The 7,557-nt window shown below is 40.2% G+C and overlaps 1 protein-coding gene across 1 annotated transcript in view; it reads left to right on the top strand.

Moving 5' to 3' along the window:
• Positions 1-414: 414 nt before the first annotated feature.
• Positions 415-7,557, top strand: part of LOC134871411 (carbohydrate sulfotransferase 15-like) — a 31,607-nt gene continuing 24,464 nt past the window's right edge. The window contains exon 1 of the mRNA XM_063894191.1: positions 415-655. The gene's annotated coding sequence lies outside the window, so the exon portion shown is untranslated. The remainder of the gene's footprint in view (positions 656-7,557) is intronic.

Below are 7,557 nucleotides of genomic sequence, written 5' to 3'. Positions count from 1 at the left end.
GTCATTCAAGTTTTTATTTTTCAAGCATTCTTTCAATACTGCAAGAACCACAATGAGCACCGGTTGAGCTGATGTGAAATGCCGATTAAATTAATACTACTGGGGTAAAATCAAAAAATCAAAACTTAGGTTGCGTTTAAAATATGCTTTTTGAAGTTCAAGTGAAGTGACCCTTTAAATGTATGATATTTATTCATATTAAATTCTAGTAGAGGTGGATTTCCTGCTCGTAAAGAAATTATAGTCTGATGTTCCTCCTTAGTAAGGGACCCCTGCTCCCTCCCCTTCACCTCCCCACCATTAAGAGAGAGAGAGAGAGAGAGAGAGAGAGAGAGAGAGAGAGAGAGAGAGAGAGAGAGAGAGAGAGAGAGAGAGAGAGAGAGAGAGAGAGAGAGAGAGAGAGAGAGAGAGAGACTGACTCCCACCGTCCATATCCGGAGCTTGAGAGAGAAGCAGAAGAGAAAGAGAGGCTGTCACAGCGCGCAGAGTCTACAACTTGTTCACATGTAACCGCCAGCGGAGGGGAAGAAAAATAATAATTACACGGATTTACAAAATGCCATTAATCCCGTGACCAGTGACCGGAATGGAAATATACGAGCCGGCAATGAGAAGTTGTTTGATCCGGGTGGTCGCGTAAAGAAGGAAACTAATGGTAGGCTTTTATTCATATCACACAGTATCATTTCTCCACGATGCTTAGCCATGTGTGTTTGCGTTTCATCAATGCATATGCAGTTCTTGTTATTGTCTCCATCAGTTCCGAGGAAGTTCGTGCCCTCGGTTTGCAGACTGTGTGTGCAGAAACGGAAAACTTTTTGGTGATTTGACTGTGTGTGCCCTGTAAAGACTGAGACATTGCCAATATAACGGGCTCCTTTCAGCGGACAGGCGCCCGCTGGCCGTAGAGAATGAATGGGTCACTATGTATTCTAATCTGAACTCGAGAGTGGACTCAGTTTAAAGTAGAAGAAGGGGCTGCTGCTTGTACAGTTGTCTAGAAAGATAATTACAAAGATTATTCGTCCAATCGGAAACATCAAATCACAGTCACGATCTGTTCCTAAGGCAGTGTTTTTATTCTACAAACACACATATTTTCTGTGATAACGCAGGAATAGTGATGCTTCCATTCATGAGATGCGTTGTTAGGCTCTTCTACCCTGAGAGCCAAAATAAAAGGATTTCCCGCTGACCAATGAGAGCAGGGGAAGCCTCGGGAGGGACGGAGTGGTCCTCTCTTCCCTTTGTCTTGTACCTGAGACACCCAGAAGACCACAGACTGCCCGGAGGCAAATGTGGGATGGCTTGGGAACGCTGGCCAGATGGATCACCTTGCGTAAAAGAGACACATTGTTCTGTGTTTTTATTTTTTTAGAACCAGTTTCAGGTGCCCGAAGCACACGCAGATGCATCTTCCCATTCAGATCATTACATGTGATGAAGTGTGTTCAGGATCTGAGGAGCCATCACCTGCTAACTATTCTTTCTCAGCTCACACCACAAACCTCTTAATTGACTTCTAATTGTATACACAGTTAACAGACCTCTGCCAGACTCATTTAAATGCATCTCAGGCAGAAACATCTACACAGCACGTGGGTATAATGTGGATTCATGTGAGGGCTGATTAATTTGAGTAAACGGTTAAGACTTGCCCTCGGGGTGCATCACATCACGTTAACCTCTTCCTTCTTCCCCTCATTACTTCCAAGTTGAACGAGTTAATGTGCAGAGTAACACAGGGGGTGTTAATTACTGTACTTCAGCCTTACACACCTATAGCTTGCAAGGACATAACGGTTTTATTTAAAGTGAACCAAATTGTAGAGCAGGCTAATGGGATGAAAATCAGTTGACAAGAGGAGTAGCCTAGTGCTGGGGCAGCAAATAGATTATTCCAATGAGAGACATTTGCTCAACTATTAAAATGTCTGAGTCGTTTATTCAGGAAATTTCTATTATTTGGTTCCATCTTCCTAAATTTGACACAATTTGCTCATTTAAAATCCCCGCAGACTGAAAATGTTGCATTTTTCAGTCTTGAAAATAGACAAAACAATCAGATCATTTGGAGCTTTGGACACTTAATAGCCATGTTTTAAAACTTTTTTTGGACATTTTATAGTCTAATAATTGAATATAAATAAAACAACTGAAATTACTAGCAGCCCTAACCTGTGATCATGAGATACTCAGTGTGTGTGTGTGTAACAGTGTAACTGTGTGGGAAGCTGCGATGTAGGCGTCGTAAAGACAAATTTGATCAACTATTAAAATGTCTGAGTTGTTTATTCAGGAAATGTTTATTATTTGGTTACAGCTTCCTACATTTGACACAATTTGCTTATTTAAAATCACCGCAGACTGAAAATGATGCATTTTTCAGTCTTGAAAATAGACAAAAACAATCAGATCATTTGGAGCTTTGGACACTTAATGGCAATTTTTAAAAACTTTTTGGTACATTTTATAGACTAAACTATTAATTAAAACCAAATGACTTGGAGCTCTAAAGAATACTTCCCTCTTTAAAGCACACATTTCCTAATGATGCATAATAAACCAACTACATTAACATGAGATACTCAGTGTGTGTGTAACAGTTTGCTTACAAGTTGACAAAGTCTGCGTGGGAAGCTGCGATGTAGGCGTCGTGAATTTCGTGGGGGATTCTCTATCTCGCTGCGATATATTATTACACCGTGAGTGGGATATGATGATTAGAATGATGTAAATGCCAGCACTGGGTGTACACTGGAGTGTGCGTGGCCTCCAGCAGGCACTCTGTTTTGTTTGAGCTCATTGCGTCTTTCCCCCTGCAGATTTCCTTCTGTTTAGTGACTGAATTACTCCGTCCAAGATAAATTGAGCTGCATTATCTCCAGCTGATCGTTCTTGATTTAAATGCAGCGTTAACTCCCGTGTCTGTATCGGGGCTGATGAAGTATTCATTTAAAAGAAACCTAAAGTAAATAAACAATGAATCACGCTGCCTCCAATGACAAATCTGCATGTGAAGCGGGGCTTTGTGCAACATGATACAGAGCATGAGAAAAGAGACGGAATGAATATTTATTTCATAACTCTTCTATTAAATATGAAAGAGCAAGATGTTACAGCCTTTCAAGCAGTCAAAGATGAATTTTGCATCTTTGACTTTCATTAGAAATACCAGTGATGTTTCATTCAGAAACAGACCAGCTGTAAACTCTTAATTATTGCCACACAGACAAAGAGGGAATGCCTTTGTTATTGAAATCCTTATTGGATATTTCCCAAAGGGAAGTAAATTCAATTGATATGGCTGGGGGAATCTCACAGAATTCAATCAGAAAGCCCGTTCATCATGCGAACTAAGAAGAATATGGTGGAAAAAATGCACAGAGCTGTTGCCCTTTTCAGATTTGCAGAGGTCATTAGACACTGACAGTGATAATACATCCTGTTTGGACACATCTAGAACCGCAGACTGCATTAGTCTGAGTCCAGAAGATAAAACAAGTGATACTTCAGAGCTGCAATGTGTGTGTGTGTGGGGGGTGCTTCTGGGAATTGGCTGGCATTATTTGACTGCCTCATGTTGTTACAGTATTGTGCCTTTGTGTAATTTGCTAAACATGCGCAGTGAATTTTGTGCAGCGGAGCGGCTTTTATTAGCCCAGACATTTGGGGTCCAATTGAAGACTTTCATGTAATTTGTTCTGCCATCATGCATTTAACGTCGCACACAGATTTAACACACTGGTGCTCTTGTTTGTTTGCACAGATTTCAAAAAGAGGAGCGCTCTGTTTAACACTACTAATAAATCAGAGAAAATGTGCATTTTTGGCACTAGATGCATATTTTGTCAAAGCCCCGGCTGTGTTATGATTCATAAAAAGACACTAGAAAATCAGAACACTTTGTTGCCTGACATCCTGCCAACGTTCGTTTGCTCCACTTTGTCTTTTGTGAGGCTTTTCCGGGACATTTTGCACCAGACGGGGCAACGGATTGTCCCAAAGCTTCACTGTCTCACATCTGAACAGCCCTTCAGATGCCCTGCGCTCACACGTTTTCACAGTGACTCACGCATTCTGGCCCCGCTCTTATAACTCAGACACCTTTTTTTCTCCCCTTCTGTTGGATACATGGAGCCTGAGAGCCTGAAACAGCACTCTGTGTTTCTCAAATGAAGCATTTGACCTCTCTTTTAGTTTTTTTTTTTACAGTCACTGCTGCGAGAAGGTTAGTGTCAAGTGTGCATCGGTGTGCAACACTAACACACAACAGGGTCAGCTGACTGCCCTTCATACAGTATGCCATGTTCTTATGGATCTGAAGCTTTTGCTTGACCAGAGTTGGCCTTTTCTAATGAAATAAAAAACATTTAACCACCACATTTTGGATCTTAAACATACTTTTATAAATACACTTCACAGCATTAAGCCATTCTGTAATGTAGCCTTGCTGTTAGTGTTTAGGTTATTTCCTTACTGGATCAGAAAGTCGTCGTAACATTTTCTGGAAACCAATTCACTTTCATCATTTAGTTTAGAAATTCAAGTCATTTATAAACTGAAACGGCAAACCATTTAATGAATCGATTGTGATAATTTGCTGCTTTTTGATGTGATGTATCATTGTAAATTGAATAATGGTTGTGCAAACAATCAGTTAAAGAGGTCACCTTGGGCTTTGGGAAACTGTGGACCATTTTTCATTATTTTTGGACTAAACGATTGATCAAAAATTTAACGAGAACTTCTCTTCAGCAACGTTGATTCGTCCCCCAATTATAAGAGCTCTAGCATTAAATGGATAACAAACCGAAAGCAGCACATCCTGAAATTATAATGGATGCATACATATTTCTCATCAGTATGCAGATTGAGTTTTTGCATCAACATAAACAAACCACCGACTGTCAGATGCTGTTTTGTTTTGTGTCTCTATTTAAAGTCCAGTCCTGCTGATCAAAACATGTCAGCTTTTAAGATTCCTTCTTTGGCTCCACTCCAGTCACCAGTAAACCCTTTGTTGCATAAATGTTTCATAGACAGACTGCTGTGTTTGTGAGCTGGCATCCAAATGACAGCGGGCTCCAGTTTTATTCTGAATGATCTGTACTGGGAGGCAGTATCTGACTGAGCTCAAGTGCAGAAGTTGGACTTTGAAAATAATGGTGCATGCAGGAGCCCGGTGATGGATGGATCCTCCAATGAAGTTATGTTATGTATTCCTGATAAGAGTAGTGGATCAGCGGGAGAATTTATGTGGCTGTGGAGCAGCGACCACTCCAGAAGATGCTGGGTGATTGAAGCAGCAGTCCGAGGCTATTAGTCATCGTGATGGATGAGCTTCCGGTGATTAAGCTAACATGCTGACGGACATTAATCTGCTCTATCTCGTGAACGTCTTGCGTGGAAGTTTTTTTTTCTTGGGTGCTATTGGGTCTAGTAAACACGGAAGAAGCCTGGCAGGATCTTGCATGCTTAAATCATGTCATAGTCTGTAAGGGTTAAACTTTTTAAGAGTAATTTTCACTGGTATTACTGTCATTAAATACAGTACTTGAGACTTTTACATGTCACAATATATATCCCTTTACAAAAATGTCCTATATGAACATCTAACCACAAATGCTTTATGGACACATTGGTTTTCAGAGGAAAACGTGTTATATTTCCACCCCCATAGTGATGTATGACCTGTAATTTGTCTCTATGCATGGATGTTATAAGATAATTGGATATAGTGTTGGAAGCAGACCTCCGTTCATTCCTATAAAAGTTGCTCAGTGGCCCATGAAGCCAAAATGACCTTAAAAAACAAAACCCGCCGATCTTCTGCATCCATGGATCCCATATGTGAGATAGATTTTCATTAAAACCACGCCTAACATCACATCCCACTCGACTGTCTCCTGGCTATTAGCGGTATTTACAACTTGAAGGCATGTTGATTTTAATGAGGGTTATTGAAGTGTTCGTACTAGCAAGATATCAGCTGAAAAAAATGAATGAAACTATTTACAGACATGTCTTTCCAAATAAATAAATAATTCAACAGAAAATGAGTATTGCTGTGCTAAAACGGTTCACGTAAAGACACAGAACTTTTAATTCCACAATTTTTCTAAAACAATGTTTGCTTCAATGCCCATGCACTTCCTGGGGGTGCATCTGTATGTAAGTCAGAGTTAGAAAGGAAGTATGATCATTATCACTGTATATGAAGCAATAGTAGCAACACGAGGTGAGAACACAACAGGAAAACCAACATGTTTTCAAAATGCAGGTGACTTGTTATTGACATATCTGCAGGATCATTTTCTGCAGTACTCCTTCAAGGTGCTGAGTAAGAAGGTATGTCTGATGTCCCAGAGTTGCCGAGTGCCGTGCCAGGTTCTAGGGTCATTGCTTGTATTAATGACGCATGAGAAAAATAAACTGGCTTTTATTTCCCTCACCATCTGTACCTGGGCCAGTTGCGCTGTATAGATGGAGTCTGGTGCCTGACAACTGCCCCCTTTTGTTGCTAGTTTGATTTATGAGACAGTTGGGGGTGAGCGGATAAAGTCACTTGTGCAGAGAAAAACACACACTTTTACAATTATGTAAATATTCCTGCATTTTAATTACACCTCATGTCATGTGTCTTCATTATTATCATTAAAAATAATTATGGAGAATATTAGTTCTCCATAATTATTATATATTAGACTTTCATCTCATTTTCTAGACAAATATCAGTATTTGTTTTTCAAGGAGCAGGCTCTGACTGGGTGTAAAGGTAAACAATGTGCTTGAGGTGAAGGAAAATTAACGTACTTTCAAAACATTGGCACCCAAGCACTGCAATTTGTGTCAAAGTGTATACTCCTCCTCAGAGTTATAACTCTAAATCTTAATGTGTCAGCCTTTGAAAAACCCCTAGTTAAAACAGATTTACACCTCGATTGGAGGTCCCCATATGCCCAAAAGGCGTTTTCTGCTAGACGGTAGGCCGTAAAAAGTACACATCACGTCTCCAGCAGTGAACATCAGTTCCTTTCAACCATAATGTTGATCTTTCCTTAATCTTAACCAAATAGTATTAGAGAGGCATCTCATAAAAGGCTCTTATAATAAGGTTACTGTCCTCCTGAGTTAAATGCATACATCCAGAATACTGACTTGTTTTATTTTGTACACTCTGCAGGCAGATTTCCAGAGAAAATTACTTTGAAAAACAATAATTCTGGTATAACACACATTACTTCTAAAATCTATATGTACACCCTCACTCACTACGTCATGAGGCTTTCATGTACTGCCATGGAATCCCTTAGGTTAGCAAAAAGACCCAGCATTAGTGTGTGTCCCTGTGTGTGTGGACAGTATCTGTCTTCCAGATGTCACTCTAATGGGCCTCCACACAGACCTGTGTGGATCTGAATAACAGTGCCGGGGAGAGATGTGCTAATTCTCCAATTACCTCCGGCTACTCCTTTTAAATGAGCAACTGTGAAACCGCACAATGCCATAGTCATCTCTCACTAACACTTACTGTGTTTTAATGACCTACAAACC

The sequence above is a fragment of the Eleginops maclovinus genome, chromosome 10 (assembly GCF_036324505.1).
Source record: "Eleginops maclovinus isolate JMC-PN-2008 ecotype Puerto Natales chromosome 10, JC_Emac_rtc_rv5, whole genome shotgun sequence".
Lineage (NCBI taxonomy): Eukaryota > Metazoa > Chordata > Actinopteri > Perciformes > Eleginopidae > Eleginops > Eleginops maclovinus.
The sequence above is the reverse complement of the archived record's forward strand: the minus strand, read 5'-3'. Positions and strand labels throughout refer to the sequence as shown.